Here is a 20807-nt window from a genome sequence, read left to right as displayed (position 1 = left end):
TTTTTCAGCACAGGGATGCTGATACACATGACTTTGCAGGTGCTTTAATCAGAATGGCTGTCAGAACCACTGTAATTAAAGCGCCACCCCCACCCCCCCATGTATAAACATCCTTAGATGGCTAAGATTTTTGAAAGTCATTCTTGAAAATGAAAATTAAGGAGCCTAAGTCACTTAGAGTTAGAGGCACTAGGGGATTTAAAATCCTAAATCCTGCCTAATTGCTATGTTAGATATCCATTATTCAGACACCCAAACTCCTGTCCAGCTGCTGCTTTACCCTAGAGATTTTAGGTGCCTAAGTTTTCTTCAGTAAAGTTCCATAGGTGCATCAAGGTATGCTCCTGGGCACTCCCAGAACTGCCTCTGTCTGGACAATTGCAAATAGAGTAGTAAGTATTTCATACCTACCCCCAGTCAGGATCCAAAAACTAAGAGTTCTTTCTCCTAGTTTAGTGGGAGTTGTTGTGGAGGTTAAAAGATCTGCACAAAACATAGCTTTTAGCCACATTTTAACCAATACTTAAGTGATTATTCACCCAGGACACATGAAATCCAGATTTCAGTTTCTCTTCTGCCCAAAAGGATTTGAATGTGGTTCTTCTACCTCCCAACTGATCACTTTAACTACCAGACTAGAAAGTATTTTGAGAACAGAATATGGGAGGGAGCTGTTATCCTGTTTCATTATGTATTAAATAATTAAATATTAATTAAACCAGAGATAAATTGATCTTGTCTTGCTAGTCTAGAGGTTAGGGCACTCACCTGTGACAGAAGAGATCTGTGTTTTGGCTCCTGATTGAATGAATGTTTAATAGTTATGAGAGAAAAGTACAGTCACACAGGGCACCTATACATGTGCACTGGGGCTGCTTTGATGCACTCTAATTACAGCACTGTAACAGGGGACTTCTCGGGGCCGATTTGCCTTTGGTTCGCCCACCTGTTTCTGGGCCAACCGCCTGCCCTCTTTCCTGCCACACCTTGTTGTTATCTAATTAATTATCTTAATTAAGCAGGAGGCTGCCCATTTCTTGCCCTGATGCCAGGGGGTGCTATCTGCGGCTCCATTCCTTCCCTACACTGCAGCCCATGCCTCACAGATGGCATCCACTGTTGCCTCACTCTGGGCCCCAGAATCCTCCAGTATGAGCCCCACCTAGATCCCTCCACTCAGGCAACCTACTCCACCTTCATTCTAGACGACCTAGCTCCCTGAGCTGTTCCCCCTTATAGGTGTGATCCCCCCAGGACCTTTGGCTACACTGGCCCTGGCCCCACCTCCAGGCCAGTCAGAACCCCAAGCCCTCACCTCTGGGCATCCCTCACAGTGGGCCCCTGGCCCTTCAACCCTTCTGGTCCTGATCCCAGCATTCACCAGTCAAGGGATTTCAAGACAAGTTCTGAGTCTAGAGCCCCACTCTCTCTCCGGGGTCCACCTTCCAGACCCTACAAGGGGGTAACACACCCGGTTGTGAGAGCTGTAGTTATTAAGGTGCCCCAACCCACCTTTCACCTGGGTGGTAATTGGCCTGGCATTTCCTGGGGGCTCCTGCACCACTGAGAGCCCCACCAGGCCTTGCTTGACTCCTGGCAGGTGCAGTTTTAGGTCATGCCAAGGACCAGAAGCCTCCTAGCCATCCCCTACAGCTCCTCTCTTACCTCCAGGATGATACGTGAAGCTTTGTAGCCAGCCAATGTTACTGCCTGGACTACCACCAGCAAAATGCCCTGCTTATATAGGCAGCCCTTAATCTAAAATGGCTGCCGCAATCCAGCACCTGCTGGCTGCCTGGCTTAGGTCTTAAAGTGGCAGGCACAAACAGTGCCCTGCTACAAGCATGTTGGAGCAGACTTGATTAATCGCATGATAATTACTGTGATCCACCAGACTCCAGCATCACATATATCAGCATCCCCATGCTTAAACATGGTGGTGTGGGTACTTTAACTAAAGCTCATTTGACAAGTTTTAGTTAACTCACCCCCACTGCCATCTTTCAGTGTGGGGACACTGATACACATGACATTGAAGGTGCTTTAATTACAGTGGCTCTCGGAGCTACTCTAATTAAAGTACCTCCCCTCCCCCCCACCTCCCAAAATGTATATTCAAATGGCCATAGATCCCCTCTCTTGAACCGCTAAACTATAAGTCATGTTCATCTCTCACACTCCCTCTCTTATTCAGTAACTATATATTTATGTCACACAAAACAAAACAGAAGGAATGGAGAGAGGGCCCTGCCTCAGATTACTTTTTAATCTGGTAGTTAGAGCATTCACCTGAAAACAGATTGCCATGGGTTCAAATCCCAACAGGCAGGTTCAAGAATAACTGAACTTTCCACCTGGATGATGTGATTGACTCAGTGCTGCAGCAGAGGGATGGCAAGCAGGGCGACTGCCTGGGCAACGAAGCAAAGGGATGCCAATAGGTGCTGCCCAGCTGGGGCAGGGCATGGGATGGAGACACAAGAGGCTTGTTTTGCGGGGCACAGGGATGGGGGAAGAGTGGCTCCTAGCACTGTGTGCACTTCTGGGCATGCATGCACTCCCCAGATCTCTTTAAAGGGCAAGGGCTGGCTGCTGCTGTGGGCTTTGCCTCAGCTGCCAGACTTCATTGCTACAGCACTACATTTACCTACTTATGCCTGGGGAACACATGTAGTCTATGTAATTCATGGCAGGAAATCTGCCTGAAAAAAAGGGTTACATTCCCATGCCCTCCCAAATGAGCTGCTCGTGTCTCCATCCTGCACTTTGCCCCGATTGTGCAGTGCCTGTTGAACCCCTTTACTTCAGCACTTGGGATGGTCTCCCACTTGCTCCCCCTTGCTACAGCACTGCATGTCACCTTATCCTGAATAAGTGAGGTGGTGATTACCCAAGGCAAGGGGAAAGGCTTAGAAATCCTCACCAGCTCTGTACCATTCCTGAGGGGAAGGGAGCTGTGCCAGGGCAGGTGGTTGTCCCTGATATGTCCTCCATAGGAGGTCTATATTGAGTAGATTTTTGGTGTTGGGAGGTGGAACTTGAGCTTGCTCCATCCCCTGCATGCATCGGCCTGGTATGGCAGTGCTTCCAGGAGCAGTGCAATAAACAAACAAACAAACAAACAAACAAAAGGTTGCCACTTATGGTATAATTGTGTCATTGAGGTTCTGCACATAAGTTGTTCCTGGTTTCTTTTTGTCACTGTTCTTGTTCTCAGTATCACTTTATTACAAGCTGTTCTTCAGTGTTTTTCTTAATACTAGTTGTTAAACCTAACTAATGACTGAATTGAACCTGATTTATTGCACCTTTGGGTGGTGCCAGTCTGTAGCTCAATGCTCAAAGGGAAATTAATCCTTTAGGAGTAGGGAAATCCTCAGGAGAGAATCGTGGCTCTCTTTTCTTACACCATTGTTATGTGAGGACTTCCAATTCTTCCTTCCAATTCTGCTTTGTTCCAGGCTCTGTGCATTCATGTACAGGCACCTAAAGTAAATAACCAATTACTCTACTTCATCCAGAAGAATGAGAAGGCCTCCCCTGTTGCCCCTCCTTCTTGCACTTCCTCTAAATTACCCACTTTCCCACTTACCTCAGGGCTTTGGTCTCCATCCCCAGTAAACCTTGTTCAAAGCCTTCCTCACTAGATCAGCGGGCCTGTCTGAAAAGCTGCTCTTCCCTCTTTTCAGCAGGTGGATCCCATCTCCTCCTAGCAATTGTTCATCTTGGAACAACATCCCGTGGTAAAAGAAGCCAAAGCCCTGCTCAGTGATTATTCTAGCTGTTATGCTGTTGGATAACGGGGGCTCCAATAATACCCTTCTTTAACTAAATTATGTGGAAAAGGGCTGGCATGTGGACCTAACTCTGAAAGAGGGCTCACATTTATGAAACCTGATGCCTTTCTGTCCTCTTGACTTAGGTGCCTAATTCCCAGAGAGGGACAAACTGAAGACAAATGCAGTCGAGTCGAATCTTACACGTATTTAACTTACGCAAATTCAGCTATACGCGCTCGGCTGCTGGGGCTGGCCACCAGGTGCCAGCTGGGGCATGGCACGTAGTGTGGGACCACGTAGTACTGCCTGCATGTGCCTGCATGTGCCAGCATGGCTAGGGGACAGCAGCTCACACACGCCCAGCTGGCTGCCCTGGCAGGACAATACAGCGGAGGACGAGAGGGGCAAGGAGTGCAGCAGGAAGGGCGATTTCAGCTATACACAATTTTTGCCTTTCGTGCTGACTTCAGCACGTAACTCCCATGTAAGACACAACTCCATTTTACCTTCCTCTGATCCTTCCAACTGGCCAGTTTAGCCAGCTTCCTGCTTAGCATACTGGCTTTAGTGGATTCCATTATTAACCTCTAGCCCTCCCCAAGGAGCATGGGCACCTGACTCAAGGCTGAGGATTCCCTTAGACAGCACATTTAGAGGAGTTATTCTCAACCATTCATTAAGAAGATGCCATTTACTCTTGTTGGTGTGGTAATCTGATTTCTTGTGCTGGGGTGAAGGACAGGGTGGGATGTTAGTAACTATCCACCTCTGTCTGATACCTTTGGGTGCTGACAGAAGTGATATTTGTTGTGTGATTGCCCCCATGCTGTGACAAGTGCACAGCTGCAGAGCACTTTAAAAGTGGCCAATCATGTGATAAATTAGCCCTTAGGATATGAAGGCATTCCATTTTGAAGCACTTTACCTAGAATAAATTTGTGCTGTGATTGGAGCTGGGCTGATGCAGCCTAGCCCTGTCCCCCAGTGGTGTCTGCAGGAAGGAGGGGGGAGAAGAAAAGGGGAGTGAGCTGCAAACTGGGGTTTACCTAGCCTGAGCTGGAGAGCGGGGGTGAGTGAATTGAAGCGTCCCCACCTCACGGCTCCCCACAAGCTGCCCACCCTCCAGTTCAGGCTGGGCAGACCCTAGTCCACAGCTCATTCCTCCTCCCTTTTCCCTCCTCCTTTCATGCAGACAGCACCAGACCTGGGGAGAGGAGCAAGATTAGGGGAGAGAGGCTGCAGACAGGCTCTTCTGCTTGATCAGCTCCGAAGTGGAGTTCAGTTCCCCTACATCCACCCAACAGATGAGTGTATTGGTTTGGGGGGTTGCTCTAACTCATGCCTCTTTTTGTGAAGCACCATGAATTAGAGCGGAGACCTGCACATCTGTCAGCACCCTTTATTTCTCAAACAGAATATGCTCACAAGACCTGCTATTGTAACTGCCCCCTTCTCTTCCTCACTAGGGTAGATCACAATCTCCTCCAGAATGGCTACAAGTTAGGCCTGGCAGTAAAGACTACACTCACACTGGTTGCCAATTATACAGGTAACTCCGTTTCATTGTTCCATGAGTAAATTGTCAGGCCCTTCATTTATATTAGATATAAGGGCCTGAGGACACAGTAGACTGCCAGTAATTGTGCATTCAATGACATCCATGATTTTTCATAATCTTGCTTCCCTAGCGATAGCTTTCCCAGCCATATTATGTTTTGCATACTTTGTACTGTTTGTGCAATGTAAGTGCTTAGTATGGTTTCATTTGTTCAGTCTAGCAAAACAAAGGCCAAGGGGAAATACAACTGCCAACTATAAATATATCAGGTTAGTAAAGTCAGCAGTTATTTAGTAGGGAGGGAGAAGAGCTATTTAAGTTAAAGGATAATATTGGCATAAAAACAAATAAGAATAAAGTGGCCATGAATAAAGAAGTTTTAGAGCTTTTCAACTGAAGTAACGTTGAAAATAACCTCGCTGCATTTAATATGGGGCGGGGGTTTATATGACATGGTTGCCTGTGGCAGCAAGGAACTGGATTTGATGACCAAAGGGTATTTGAGGTCCCTTCTAGCCCTATACCTATGGTCCTATGGACATTTCAACAGGTTTGCCTGAGCAATGAAGTGAATACAGCTCTGTAAGACATAAGACAGAGTTGCATTTGGACCCCTGTCATATACTATTTACTACCTGAGCTTCTTATAATACTTCCTCCTAAAAATACTCTATTCGTTTACTATGCATCTGGATCTACTGCTTGTCCCTTGCATGTGCTGAAACATAAAGCAGTGACTACCTATTTACTAGCCTTTGTTGGGCCCCTTATTCTGAAGATGGTCCAGAGAACAAAGCTTCCCAGAAACTGCAAGCCTCCCCATCCTCACCATGCACACACCACATCATTTACGTTCTGGACATAAAAAGAAAAATAATTCATTGAGAGAGTTTAAATAGAAAACTAGAGTCATCCAGGTTCATGTTCAAACATACGTAATACCTTTTGGAAAACTCTCATTGGGCCTCACTATACTATCAAGTGTTCTTTAAAAGCTACTTGAGCAGACAGTGTGGCGTCATTGCCACTTGAGAAATGCCTTACCCAAACACTGCTGACCGTAAACCATGTACTTGTACTGAGCTCCTTTGGGTAAAGCACAGTGGATACACTTCATCAGCAAAATTAAAACCCATAAATGTTTGGCATGACTTGTTTAGAGAGGAAAAATCCGCCCTCTGCTTCCATTTGAAATCCTAGCTGTTTCCCATGTCGTGCAGAGAAGAGTTGCCCAAATCAAATATATAAGCATGTACTGGGGTTTCTCAAGCTTGATGAAAGAGGAAATTCACATTTTCAAACAGCTTAGTAGTTCCTTCCTTGGTTTGTCACATGTCCTATTGCTTGCAAGCCCCCAGAAAATTGGAAATCCTCATAGTGTATTGCTGTAAATACAAATAAGCTTTGCATTTCTATCGTGTCATCCAGCCAATGACCCTAGAGTTTCATGAACATTAAGGGCTAGACCATGCAATGTGTATTTACCAGGTGAGTACGTGTACCAGTGGTCCTATTCAAATTGGCAAGACTGCTTGTGTGAGTAAATGTTCAGCAGGGTAAGAGTGAGGACCTAATGAATTGTCCCTCAGTACATTTCTGGTAGGACTAGGTTTTGATGCCCTTATTCATAGTAAGAACCACAGGAGAGGTCCCAGTAACCTCAGTGGAATAACTAATGTAGTAATAACACTATTGAGTGGGAGATCCTGGATAAAATATTGGTGAATATTGAACCAGATGGAAAGAAGGCAAAGAGGAGGACATAAACTTCTTACAAGAACAGTAGGCATCTGTCTGTCTCACAAGACAATACAATTATGTCAGGCAAGACATTAGCTCACTGAACATAATCCTTGATTGAAAGATAAACCAAAGATGGAGTGACCTCTCCAGGGTGCAAAAGCCTGGGCAGGGTATGTGGAGACACTAAGATCCCCACACACCAGTGTTCCCCTCTCAGCCTTGCTGGTTTCATAGATTTCATAGATTTCATAGACATTAGGGCTGGAAGGGACCTCGGGAGATCATTGAGTCCAGCCCCCTGCCCAAAGGGCAAGAAGTCAGCTGGGGTCATAGGATCCCAGCAAGATAAGCATTCAATTTACTCTTGAAGGTGTTCAATGTAGGTGCTTGAACCACCTCCTCTGGCAGACTGTTCCAGACCTTGGGGGCTCGGACAGTAAAGAAATTCTTCCTTATGTCCAGCCTGAAACGGTCTTGCAGGAGTTTGTGACTGTTCAACCTCGTCATCCCTTGGGGCACTCTGGTGAACAAACACTCCCCCAGATCCTGGTGGTCACCCCTGATAAACTTATAGGTGGCCATCAGATCATCCCTGAGCCTACGCTTTTCCAGGCTAAAGAGTCCCATGGCTCTCAGCCTGTCATCGTAAGATCTGTTTTCCTGACCTCTGATCATGCGCGTGGCTCTCCTCTGGACTCTCTCAAGCTTCTCCACATCCTTTTTGAATTGTGGAGCCCAAAACTGGACGCAGTACTCCAGCTGCGGCCTCACCAAGGCCGAGTACAAGGGGAGAATGACGTCCCGGGATTTGCTCGAGAAGCATCTATTGATGCAAGTCAGCGTTTTGGTTGCTTTACTAGCCGCAGCATCGCATTGGAGGCTCATGTTCATCTTGTGGTCAACGATGACCCCCAAGTCTCTTTCTTCTGTAGTGCTATCCAACGTAGCACTGCCGAGCCTATAAGGATGCTGCAGGTTTTTCCTCCCAAGGTGGAGAACCTTGCATTTTTTGGTGTTAAACACTATCAGGTTCTCGTCCGCCCATTTGCTGAGCTTGTCCAGGTCAGCCTATCACCCGCCTATCTTCTGGTGTGGATGCTTTGCCCCAAAGTTTGGTGTCATCGGCGAACTTGGACAGTCCACTCCTGACTCCAATGTCCACATCATTAATGAAGATGTTGAACAGGATGGGTCCCAGGACAGAGCCTTGAGGGACCCCACTGGTCACGGGCACCATGATGAGTGACTGCCATCAATCACAACCCTCTGGGTCCGACCACAAAGCCAATTTCCCAGCCAGCAGATCGTGGTGGAGCCAAGGCCACAACTGGCCAGTTTGGCCAAGAGGTGATCATGGGATACCAGATCAAAGGCTTTTTTGAAGTCAAGATATATGACATCAATCTCTTCTCCCTCGTCCAGGTGATAGGTCACCTGGTCATAGAAGGAAATAAGATTGGTCAAACAAGACCTACCCGCAACAAACCCGTGCTGGCTATCCCTTAGGATGTTAGCCTGGGCCAGTCCCTCAAGGATGGCCTCCTTAATAAACTTTTCTAAGATCTTCCCCAGGATAGAAGTCAGGCTAATGGGCCTCTGGTTAGCCGGATCCACTCTCCTCCCTTTCTTGAAGATCGGCATCACATTGGCCTTCTTCCATAGTTTCATAGTTTCATAGTAGCTAGAGTCGGAAGGGACCTAGGTAGATCATCTAGTCCGACCCCCTGCCTTGGCAGGAAAGAGCACCGGGGTCAGATGACCCTGGCAAGGTGCTCATCTAACTTCCTTTTAAAAATCCCCAGGCTAGGAGCCTGCACCACTTCCCCTGGAAGCCGGTTCCAGGCCCTAGCCGCCCTGACTGTGAAGTAGCGCCTCCTAATATCTAATCTAAACTTACCCTCCGCCAGCTTGTGACCATTATTCCTGGTCACTCCTGGCAGCACATGGGGGAACAAGGACTCCCCCAATACCTGCTGATCCCCCCTGACCAGTTTGTAGCAGGCCACAAGGTCCCCCCTTAACCTTCTCTTGTGGAGGCTAAACAGGTTCAGGTCCTGTAGCCTCTCCTCATAAGGCCTGCCCTGCTGACCCTTGATCATACGAGTGGCCCTCCTCTGAACTCTTTCCATATCATCCACGTCCCTCTTGAAGTGTGGCGCCCAGAACTGGACGCAGTACTCCAGCTGCGGCCTGACCAGTGCCGCATAGAGGGGGAGGATCACCTCCCTGGACCTGCTCGAGATGCATCTGTGGATGCATGACAGGGTACGGTTGGCCTTCTTGACTGCCTCCCCACACTGCCGGCCCATGTTCATCGTGGAGTCAATGACGACTCCAAGATCCTTTTCCGTCTCCGTGCTGGCAAGAGGGGAGTTCCCCAACCTGTAAGTGTGGTGCCGGTTCTTCCTCCCCATGTGCAACACCTTGCACTTATCAGTGTTAAGTCATTGGGCACTACACCAAAGTGCCAGGAGTTTTCAAAGATCCGTGCCAGGGGCTGGGCTATGACGCTCGCCAGCTCCTTGAGTACCCTGGGGTGCAGGTTGTCAGGGCCAGCTGACTTGAAGGTATCCAGCTTCTCAAGGTGTTCCTTCACGAGGTCAGCATTTATGGAGGGTAGGGGATCCCCATCACCCGGATCTCCCTGTCCCATAGCAGGCATGGGCATCCCGTGTGACTGATGAAAGACTGACGCAAAGTACCTATTTAATAGGTTGGCTTTTTCTGGGCATCAGTTGTCAGTTGCCCCATCTGGTTTAGCAGGGGTCCAACATTGCCCTTGCTTTTCCTCCGGCTCCCCACATATCTGAAAAAGGACTTTTTGTTGTCCTTGATGCTTGAAGCTAGTTGGAGTTCAGTTGCGGCCTTGGCTTTCCTGGTTTGGTCCCTTCAGGACTGGACCAGTGCAGAATAATCCTCCTTGGAGATGAATCCCGTCCTCCATCCTTTGTAGACTTTCCTTTTTAGCCGCAGGAGGTCCGCTAGGTTCCTAGAGAGCCAGGAGGGCTGCTGTGCCTTCTTGCTGCCTTTCCCCCGTGTTGGAATAGATTTAGCTTGTGCATTGAGGATCGCTTCCTTGAGAAGCAACCACTCTTCTTGAACTCCCATCTCCCTGGGGTCACGGTCCCTAAGGGCCTGACCGACAAGCCTCTTGAGCTTGTCAAAGTCGGCTTTTCTGAAGTCAAGGACTTCTGTGTTGCTGACTGACTTGCCAGCTTTACGGCGGATGGTGAAGGTGATCAGCTCGTGGTCGCTGTCACCCAGCTTCCCATCGATCACTAGGTCGCCGATTAGGTCGTCCCACGTAGCCAGTACCAGGTCGAGCAGCGCTTTGCCTCTTGTTGGCCCATAGACTTGTTGAAAGGCAGAATGCCAGTACTTTGGGAACCAGCTTGGTTGCCAGAGCAAAGGAAATAATCCATTTGTCCATCTATCAGGGCTCCTCCACTCCTCAACAGGCTGCCAACCAGCATCCACTACACGTATGTGCAGAAAAAGATAGTGACATCTTTGGAGACTAGACAGAAATAAAAGAATACTGAGTTAGAAACAAAATTCATATTTACAAGCTCCTTGCTGAAACCTTTATGTGAGATTAAGTTTCAAGTAAAACTAGGTAAATCTTATCAGTTTCACTCTGTTTGTACTGAGTTTTTGGATTGTGTGAACACAAATCTCAAATTAAAACACAGAAGATATTAATCCAGGTCAAAAACAGTTTGCACGTACTCCAGTGAAGTGAAACAGCAAGTTTTGTACAGCTAGAGCAGTGGGAGCCAACCTTTTCAGCAAGCAGGCCACAAATTATCCCCATGTTCTTCCCATATCTCTCTGATCCCCTTTGCCTGCCAATCTGCTGCTCTGCTTTCTGCTGCCTTTCTTGTGCTTCCTACCTGCTCTGCTGTTCTGCTTTTTCCTTGTTGCTATGTGCTTCCTGCGTGATGTACTGCTCTGTTTCTACTTCCTGCCCTGTCTGCCACTGTTCCCTCCCTGATCTGCTCCATGCCACACACAGAGGCTGCCTGGGCCACTAGTGGCTCTCATACCACAGATTGGCCACTCTCGAGCTACACAGTCCATCAAATTGATAATCATCACACTATACACACTGTGCTGTCAATTATGATCATTCACCTGCTGTTATGGCAACTGTTTTATGAACTGCATGTGCTACACTGATCTGCTTATAAGCCCACCTCACAAAAGTTACTTTGACATGACCCAAGTTATGCATTAATATACAATCATTTTGTGTGAACCAGATTTTCAGAGGTGTTGTCAAAATCAATGGGAACAACAAGTATTTAGCAGCTCTGAAAATCAGTGTATTCAAGTGTATTCTTGCAAGTGTTAAATTGAATGACAGACTAGAAAAATACCTTTTTTAAGAGTTAAAGTATCAGGTTGCTAAATGGAGCTTGTTCAGTTAAAGTACCGTGAACTGGCATTCTCATTTGCAGATTATTACAAGAAACTCTTGTTGAGTTATATTTATAAGGGATGAAATTTGAGCTCAGAGTGGTGGAGAAGGGTAAAATGACAAATATGCATATATTTTCCTCATGGAAAAAAAGCAAGGAAATACCAGAAACATCTGTCACATCAATTAAAGCTAATGCCAAGCAGCTATTATTACCAAATGCCTCAATTTAAGGCATATAAGGCACGATAAATTCTTCACTTTGTTATGCACAGCAGGCAATACTTTTAAATTAAACCAGACTTACACTGTCATATACAGCATACGCAATCCCAGGCCCCTCACATAAAGCAAATGCAAATTGTGACAATAAATATACAAACAGTATTTAAAATTGCAATTTGAGATTGAAATAGGAAAAGGAAAGAAAAAAAGTCTCTCTCAGGTTTCTTACTCTTTTTTAGAAACTGTAAGCTTCTAGGAAATTCCTGACCTCACAGCCAAGTTACAGGACCTGGTAAGTCCTTACAATCCTGAATTATTTTGTCTAAGTTTTTTCTAGTGGTGATAATGATACTTCCGAGGATTACTATAGTGTTTAGAGAATATAACTGTTAAGATACAGGATAAGATAGGTGAGTATCACAAAACTGTTAAGTTTTGTGTTACTCAGCTATATGGTGCTATATTGGTATCCATTAACATTTGAAAATATCAGGTCTGACAAGCAGTCATAGGTTTGAAAGTCCACAGATCACAACAGAGACTATCCCAACTAAGAGCAGAATCATATAGTATAGTAAAAATACAGCATTTGTTAATAGCCAATACCTGACCAATGTTTATTTTTGAAGGTCATAATTCATTAATGGAGAAGCATCAATGAGCAAATTATTGCTAGTATTATTTAAAATATCACCTGGAGTACAGTCTACTAAGAGTGCATTATTAAACAGAACATAACAGAAACATCATTAAATGAGGTTACAACATGACTGGCTTAATAAAACTGCTATTACTGTGGTACTACTTCTACTGCTCATAATAACAGTAAATGGATGCTTTACCCATGCTTAAGGAACTACACCTATCTTGACTTATGTTCATTATCCCAACAATTACTAACAAAGAAGATGGGTGAGTCCATAGAAAACCTTTCTCATCACTCCCTCCGGAGCATGCTTTACTTTAGCTTCCGCTATGCAAATTCCATCTTCTGCGTGGGTAGAGACAGAAGATTCAACCTGCTGGTTTCCCTGGGCAAGCTATGAGATCCCTTGAAGCCTAGAAAGGCAGGAAAGTCCTTCTAGTTTCTCTTCAAAACAATTCATCTGGTGCTGAAAATGAGCCCAAATGTCCCTTTACAAAAAAAAGGAGTCACTGGGTGCAAATGAGTGTGGCGCTTTCCCTGGACACAGTCAAATTGAATGGGCTTTCATATCTGTAGTACCTCTGCTCTGATTAAGCTGCCCTATGAAGTAATGGCAATCAAATAATTAAAAAATTATGAAACTGACTTAAAAATAGTGATATTTTAACACAGTACTAAGTTTGGGGGGGGGCGAGGAGGAAGAGGATCACAGTACCTTGTTTTCTCTGCACAATGATAAGTGCTAATATTTATGTACTAAAAATATAGATGAGATTATTCCCTAATCCTGTGCCTCCACAGCTGGTGATTTAAGGAAAACACCAACTTTTACCAGACACGTGGCAAAATCCTGCATCACTTAAATCCTGCACTAAATTCACTTTGTACCTACATAGCACACTCCCTGGGGATCTTCAGCCAAGCTATAACTTCTACCATAGTCACAGACCATAAAGTGGCAATATGTCTTCCTAGTCCCCAATTTCACAGGAAAAAACATACAGTTAGACTTCTGTGACTCCCCTCACGGGGATGACTATCTTTTCTGGGTCCTTTGCACTGACTGTCCCTCACATTCAGGATGTTTCTGAATCCATGGGTCTCTCTTCAAGAGCTCAGCCTCCAGGTAGCTCCATGCCCAAAGTACAGCCTCAGCCTGTGGTGCTACCACACCCAAACAAGCATACTTGCTATATATTTTACTAGTAATCTTACACCCTTTTGTTCAGCCAGCTAGATGCTGAGCCATTGACTGCCATGTAATGGCTCTATTCCTGGAGAAAAGGCATCATTGTCAAAGCTGCTCAGGGCCAACCCATCCTATCCTGTGAAACCTGCAGCCACAGGAGGCCCCACAACCAAGAGACCCCTGCGTCTGGCTGCTTGCCACCCTCACCCCCCCACCACCAACACTGCCAGCTTTTTGTTTGGCCAGTGGCCACCCCCCACCCACCCACTGATGCCACTGACACCAGCTTCACTGACACCGGCTCACCACCCCTCCCACCGCCACTGCCACCAGCTTCTTTGGCCACTCACCACACCCTTCCCCCCCACCCACCCCGCCAGCTTCTTTGCATCAGGGGGCCCCAGGACATTGTGAGATGGCCCTGAAGCTGCTGGTAGCAGTTTTCCTTTAAAATGCCAACCAATTAGTATTGGGATCTATAGCCCGATCTAGGACTTGCTTTCTAATTTGTAACTCTTCCAGTCAGAACAGGACCAGGAAGTCGCAGAATTCCTGTGGCTGAGCTGTTGGAACAGCTACTTTTTTCAAATTTGACCAGGAAATCCACGGGGACAACTTCTGATTCCAGACCTGGATAGAGAAATGCTGGGACTACCTGGCCTTTATAACTAATTTATGGATCTTCTCAAACCATTGCTGCTAGAACTACAGCTGTGAGGCTCGCTGGTCTTTAAATTGGGATAGGATGTAGGTTTGTTATTTCTCCTGTTTCAGCAAAGCCTGATGTGTTGCAGTGTGGTTTTTTGCTGTGGCTCTTTATTGGTGGAGATCAGTGATTATCAACCACAGGACCCTGGGTTGCCTTGAGAGAGACACAAAGTCAGCACTGTTAGGTGTTCAAACATGATTCACAAGATAAATCCAGAGATTTCAAATAGGAAGCCATAGTGTTTCATAGATTTCATAGATTTCATAGACATTGGGGCTGGAAAGGACCTCGGAAGATCATCGAGTCCAGCCCCCCACCCAAAGGGCAGGAAATCAGCTGGGGTCATAGGATCCCAGCAAGATAGGCATCCAATTTACTCTTGAAGGTGTTCAATGTAGGTGCTTGAACCACCTCTGCTGGCAGGCTGTTCCAGACCTTGGGGGCTCGGACAGTAAAGAAATTCTTCCTTATGTCCAGCCTGAAACGGTCTTGTAGTAGTTTATGATCGTTCAACCTCGTCATCCCTTGGGGCACTCTCATGAACAAATGCTCCCCCAGATCCTGGTGGTCACCCCTGATAAACTTATAGGTGGCCATCAGATCACCCCTGAGCCTGCACTTTTCCAGGCTAAAGAGCCCCATGGCTCTCAGCCTGTCATCATAAGGTCTGTTTTCCTGACCTCTGATCATGTGCGTGGCTCTTCTCTGGACTCTCTCAAGCTTCTCCACATCCTTTTTGACTTGTGGAGCCCAAAACTGGACACAGTACTCCAGCTGCGGCCTCACCAAGGCCGAGTACAAGGGGAGAATGACGTCCTGGGATTTGCTAGAGAAACATCTATGGATGCAAGCCACCATTTTGGTCGCTTTACCAGCCACAGCATTGCATTGCAGGCTCATGTTCATCTTTTGGTCAATGATGACCCCCAAGTCTCTTTCTTCCATGGTGCTAGCCAGTGTAGCACTGCTGAACCTATCAGGATGCTGCAGGTTTTTCTTCCCAAGGTGGAGAACCTTGCATTTTTCAGTGTTAACCATCAGGTTCTTGTCTGCCCATTTGCTGAGCCCTTCCAGGTCAGCCTGGATCATCCACCTGTCTTCTGGTGTGGATGCTTTGCCCCATAGTTTGGTGTCATCAGCGAACTTGGCCAGTCCGCTTCTGACTCCAGTGTCCACATCATTAATGAAGAAGTTGAACAATATGGGTCCATGGACAGAGCCTTGGGGAACCCCACTGGTCACAGGACACCATGAAGATTGACTTCTGTCAATTACCACCCTCTGCATCCAACCATGGAGCCAATTTCCCAGCCAGTGAATCATGGTGGACCCAAAGCCACAAGTGGCCAGTTTCACCAAGGGGTGATCATGGGATACCAGATCAAAGGCTTTTTTGAAGTCAAGATATATGACATCAATCTCTTCTCCCTTGTCCAGGTGATAGGTCACCTGGTCATAGAAGGAAATGGGATTGGTCAAGCAAGACCTACCAGCAACAGAACCAGGCTGGCTATCCTTCAGGATGTTGGCGTCGGCCAGTCCATTAAGAATGGCCTCTTTAATAAACTTTTCTAAGATCTTCCCTGGGATAGAAGTCAGGCTGATGGGCCTATAGTTAGCTTTCCACTTTCCTCCTTTTCTTGAAGATCAGCACCACATTGGCCTTCTTCCATCTTCGGGCACTACACCAGAGATCCAGGAGGTCCCAAAGGTCCATGCCAGAGGCTGGGCTATGATGCTTGGCAGCTCCTTGAGTACCCTGGGGTGAAAATTGTCAGGGCTGACTGACTTGAAGGTATCCAGCTTCTCAAGATGTTCCTTCATGAGGTCAGCATTAATGGAGGGCAGGGGATCTCTCTCACCCAGACCTCTCTGTCCCATAGCAGGCATGGGCGTCCCATGGGACTGATGAAAGACTGACACAAAGTACCCATTTAATAGGTTGGCTTTTTCCTGGACGTCAGTTGCCAGTTGCCCCATCTGGTTCAGCAGGAGTCCAATGTTGCCCTTACTTTTCCTCCAGTTCCCCACATATCTGAAAAAGGACTTTTTATTGTTCTTGATGCTCAAAGCTAGTTGCAGTTCATTTGCAGCCTTGGCTTTCCTGGTTTGCTCCCTGACCGGACCAGTGCAGAATAATCCTCCTTGGAGGTGAATCCCATCCTCCATCCTTTGTAGGCCTTTCTTTTTATCCTCAGGAGGTCTACTAGGTCCCTGGAAAGCCAGGGGGGGTGCTGTGCCCTCTTGCTGCCTTTTCTCCAAGATGGAATTAGCTTGTGCATTGAGGATCGCTCCCTTGAGGAGCAACCACTCTTCTTGAACTCCCTCTCCCTGGGGTCATGGTCCCTTAGGGTCTCACTAACAAGCCTCCTGAGCTTGTCAAAGTCGGCCTTCCTGAAGTCAAGGACTTCCGTGTTGCTGACTGACTTGCCAGCTTTACGATGGATGATGAAGGTGATCAGCTCATGGTTGCTGTCACCCAGCTTCCCATCGATCACTAGGTCGCTGATTAGGTCATCCCCGGTAGCCAGTACCAGGTATGCTTTTGCTCTCATTGGACCATAAACTTCTTGTGACAGGTAGAGGTCATCCACGCATGAGAGGAAGCTTTGTGACCACTCGGATTTTGCTGAGTAATGCTCCCACAAGATGTCCGGGTAATTGAAGTCACCCATGAAAGCCATGGTCCTGGAGCATGCAGCCTCAACCAGTTCCTGGGTGAACTCCTGGTCAAGCTCAGGACTTCGTTAAAAACATTCTGACCTGTTGTGGTCTTTCTGAGGCCTTTGCAGCACAAGAATTGCTCTATTTTTTTCTGTAGTCAAAAAATGAGTGAAAACTAGGAGCTGACATTTTCCAGGGGGGGTGCTGTGTGTCTATGAAGGGGTGCCTCAAATCTAAAAAAGGTTGAGAAAGGAATGCAGTCAGACCTGCTTATTGCTGCCACTGTTGTTCTAGTAGATATTTTGAGAATGTTTCCATTTTTCCTACTTTTAAGAGGGTTCTGGGAATTTGGGGCCTGAAGTACAAATGAGAAGAATCTTTTATGTAGTGTATGGTGCTATTATTCCTACAAACATCACCGTAAAGATAATTAAAGAAACATAGTTGTCAGATTAAACTCTTATGCGGTATCTAGTATGTTTGCTTACTGGTGAAGCTTCTCTATACTACAATAATAGATGGGAAGAAAAAACTAAAATAAACTGTAGTCTTTCAGTACAGTCTTAAGTACACAGAATATAAAATGTATGATGTTGTTCTGGAAACAATCCTAAATATACACACTCAGACTTATTTTAAAAGAATTCCTCATTCCAAAAATAACTCCATAGTCAAAAAATTGAGTTCAGTATACAGTGCCCAGATTAAAACATTGAACAAATTAAATGCATTTCTATGCTATGCTCTACATACGTTCTCTGTTTAAAAAATGCATTATGTGGCTTTTATTGTCTTTAAAACAAATAGGATGGTTAAAGGGAAACCTTTTAGTATAAAATCCTGAAATATGATTCATGGTATAATGATTTCAAAATCCAATTTAGGCCTGGTGTAAGTAAATGCAACTATCTACTGAAACTATTGTAGCAATGGCTCATTGCGGACCTAAATCTTGTCCACTTCAGTAAACTGAAACGTTGATACCTCCACTATTGCAGCATGCACCAATTTTGTTGTCTCTGTTATTTTATCTGCTTTTGTCTCCATATTCTGGAGTTGTCTTTAAAGAGAGGAAGGATGAGTGGTAATGAAGGGTGGTTTCTGGTTAAGATACAAATTCCGGGGGATATGAGGTTTTTTGTTTTTTTGTTGTTCCAAGCTCTCCCAGACACCCGGTGAGATCCTCCTAGCAAAGTCTCTTAGGACTAGAGCAAATAAAGAACTTAGGTGCCTCCAAGTTGGGCACTAACACTTAACTTCTAACACTTAACTTTTAGGTATTTGATCTTTGGGGTAGAATACAGAACCATATAATTTTAGGCACTTCCTGCATTAGGCAGCAGCTGGCTAGGGGCTTTTTATAGCAAATTCGATTTAGGCGCCTAAATTCCACTGACATTTTGCTTTAGGTGTCTAAATAGTTTACCAAATCTAGCTGTTGAACAATTTGTGCCTTAATTTTCAATCTGTAAAATAGTGCTGACAAACATTTCTCCCATTCTATCTCAACTATATGGACCCTGCTTCAGCAAAGTATTTAAGTATATGTTCAACTTTAAGCACCTGAGAGTTGGCTATGCTTAAAATTAGGCATGTACTTAAGGGATCAGTTTAGGAAGGTACTTAAGTCAGAAGGTTTAAAAATAAGGATATTCGTTTACTAAGATTTTGTATAGATTTTAATGTGATGATGCTCCAGTTTCAAATGGAGCATCTTGGCAATTAAAGAAGACAAATAAATAATAATAGTGAAGCACCAAATATACTAATATATTTTTCCAAATCCTTCTCTTTCAGAAATTTGTCATACTTTATGATTAGTATATATAAAGCTAGCAAAGACAGCTAACAGGTAATGTTCCTTATAAAGAAATATGATGGAGTATATAGACACCCTGTAACAGCTATAGTGGGAAAAATGAGTTATGTTAAGGCTCTTAGCCATGGTTTAGGCCTTCCTGGAACTAAGCAATAAAATTATACCTTATAAGGCAGTGGGAAAAATTGAGTGTTTTGACTGGTACAGTGGGTGAACCAGGTACACCAGTTTGCCTAAAAGGAAACAAAACCAAAACCTGAATGGGACTGGAGTACCTTATCCAAAAAGGTGAGGTAAGGAACTTGGCAATTGGATAATTTGGGATGAAGAAGATACAAAAGTAATGGACAAACAAAGGAAGAGTGTGTGTTCATGCCTTTACTCTGGGGAGTCGGAGGGCAGTCATAGAATTTCTGCTTGAACTGCAGGAAAACCAGAAACATCAACCAGCAGAGGACATGAGTCTGGTACCACCAAAGGTCACTGCTGTAACATCTAAAGGAGCCACTTGCCAGAGAGAAAACTTGTAATAGTGATTAGGGATTACTATTAAAGTTCACTTGATACCAAATTAGACAAGGGACTGTGTCAATCCTTGGTGGTCTCTGGCAAAAAGAATCCTAGTGACAACAGCAGAAATGCAGAAAGTGTTAATGAAGAAAATAATTACCCACTGCTCCATTCAGCCTAGGCTCTGAGCTTTCCATGGCAGCTGTTTCTAACTGGCTGCTTGGTCACAGCTGGAAGACAATTAGTTCTTCATTAATAATGATGCTCTGTGGGGGGTCTATAGACCCTATCACAGAGGGATTTGCACAGTGTGGACATTGCTGCAGAGAAGCTTAAGCATGATGAAACACTGAACCATATATGAGGAAGATCATTTCTCATTTGGCTGACTCTAATAAACTAGAGCTTCATAACTACTGTTTTAAAAGTACATTTCATAAATACTGAATTGTGCTATTATCTATGTAACTCTGAATTATCCATAAATGTATAAAATAAACACAGAAATGTGGACATTGAGCTTAAAGCAAATTAATCCTGATCCTGTAATACAGTGTGCATATGTGTGTGTATTAGATACGCATTGAATTATTCAGTAATTCACCAAATGAACATCGAATTTTGGATGTTCAGTTTAATGCAAATCCATGCCCTGTAATAGAGTGTGTATATGGTATAAACGTGTATACTCACACACACACACACACACACACACACACTGTGTAGAGTTTTGTTAAAGTATGGTATTATCTATGCAAGTAAAAATATTTACAAAATACATGTAGATTGGAACTTACAGGTGTATTTGAAACATTAGCAGGATTATTGCCTGGATGTAAAAAACAACACTATAGCAGAAGCAAGAGAACTTCAGCCCTCGTTGATTAAGGCCTATTTAACAGAGGCAGTTCTTAATAGAGGTATCCTTAATAAAACTAACTGAGCTTTGTCAGTCTTTCTTGAAGAGTATAGCATGCACTAGCTAGCTGGAGGAGTCAGTAGAATCCTTGTCTACCACAAAGGAGACCAAGGTTGAAGTCCCAGATGCTTATACAAATGCAGCCATGGAGGCACCAAATGTCTGGACCTAGTAGAAAGATTTTTTATGTCCCTGCCTGCCATCTGACACCTCCAGGGAAGGAATTCTACCTGATCCATGCATCAAAGAGCTACTCAGCACAGCTCACAAAGATACTATCAGGCGCCCAGAGGGACAGCTTTCCATCTTCAGCTTCCTCTGTGCAAAAATTAACTTTATTTCCTACCTATGGAGACTTTTTACCATCTTGTACCATCTATACTTTTCCTAGAGCTTGACGAAGGGACTTGATCCCAAAAGCTTGCAGAAAAGGACAATTTTCTTGCATTTTCCCAGTTGGTCTAATAAACAGTATAATTTTGAAACCAAGAGTTCTAGTTTTTGTATGTCTTCTTCTCTCAGACCAACATGCTTACCAGGTACACCCTTAGATCTAGTCTGGCCTTTGCACTCTGTCTCAGTGGCCTAAAAGAGGGATGGGAGGTCTGTGCAACCTCCACGCCTCC

At 45.1% G+C, this 20807-nt stretch overlaps 1 pseudogene; it reads left to right on the top strand.

The window, feature by feature from the left end:
* Window positions 1-2932: 2932 nt before the first annotated feature.
* LOC149869357 (U2 spliceosomal RNA) lies at window positions 2933-3107 on the top strand (annotated as a pseudogene).
* The last annotated feature ends 17700 nt before the right edge of the window (window positions 3108-20807 follow it).

The sequence above is a fragment of the Crocodylus siamensis genome, chromosome 3 (genome assembly GCF_052110815.1).
Source record: "Crocodylus siamensis isolate JL-2025a chromosome 3, ASM5211081v1, whole genome shotgun sequence".
Taxonomy (NCBI): Eukaryota; Metazoa; Chordata; order Crocodylia; family Crocodylidae; genus Crocodylus; species Crocodylus siamensis.
Note: the sequence above shows the minus strand (reverse complement) of the source record. Positions and strands in the feature narration are given on the sequence as shown.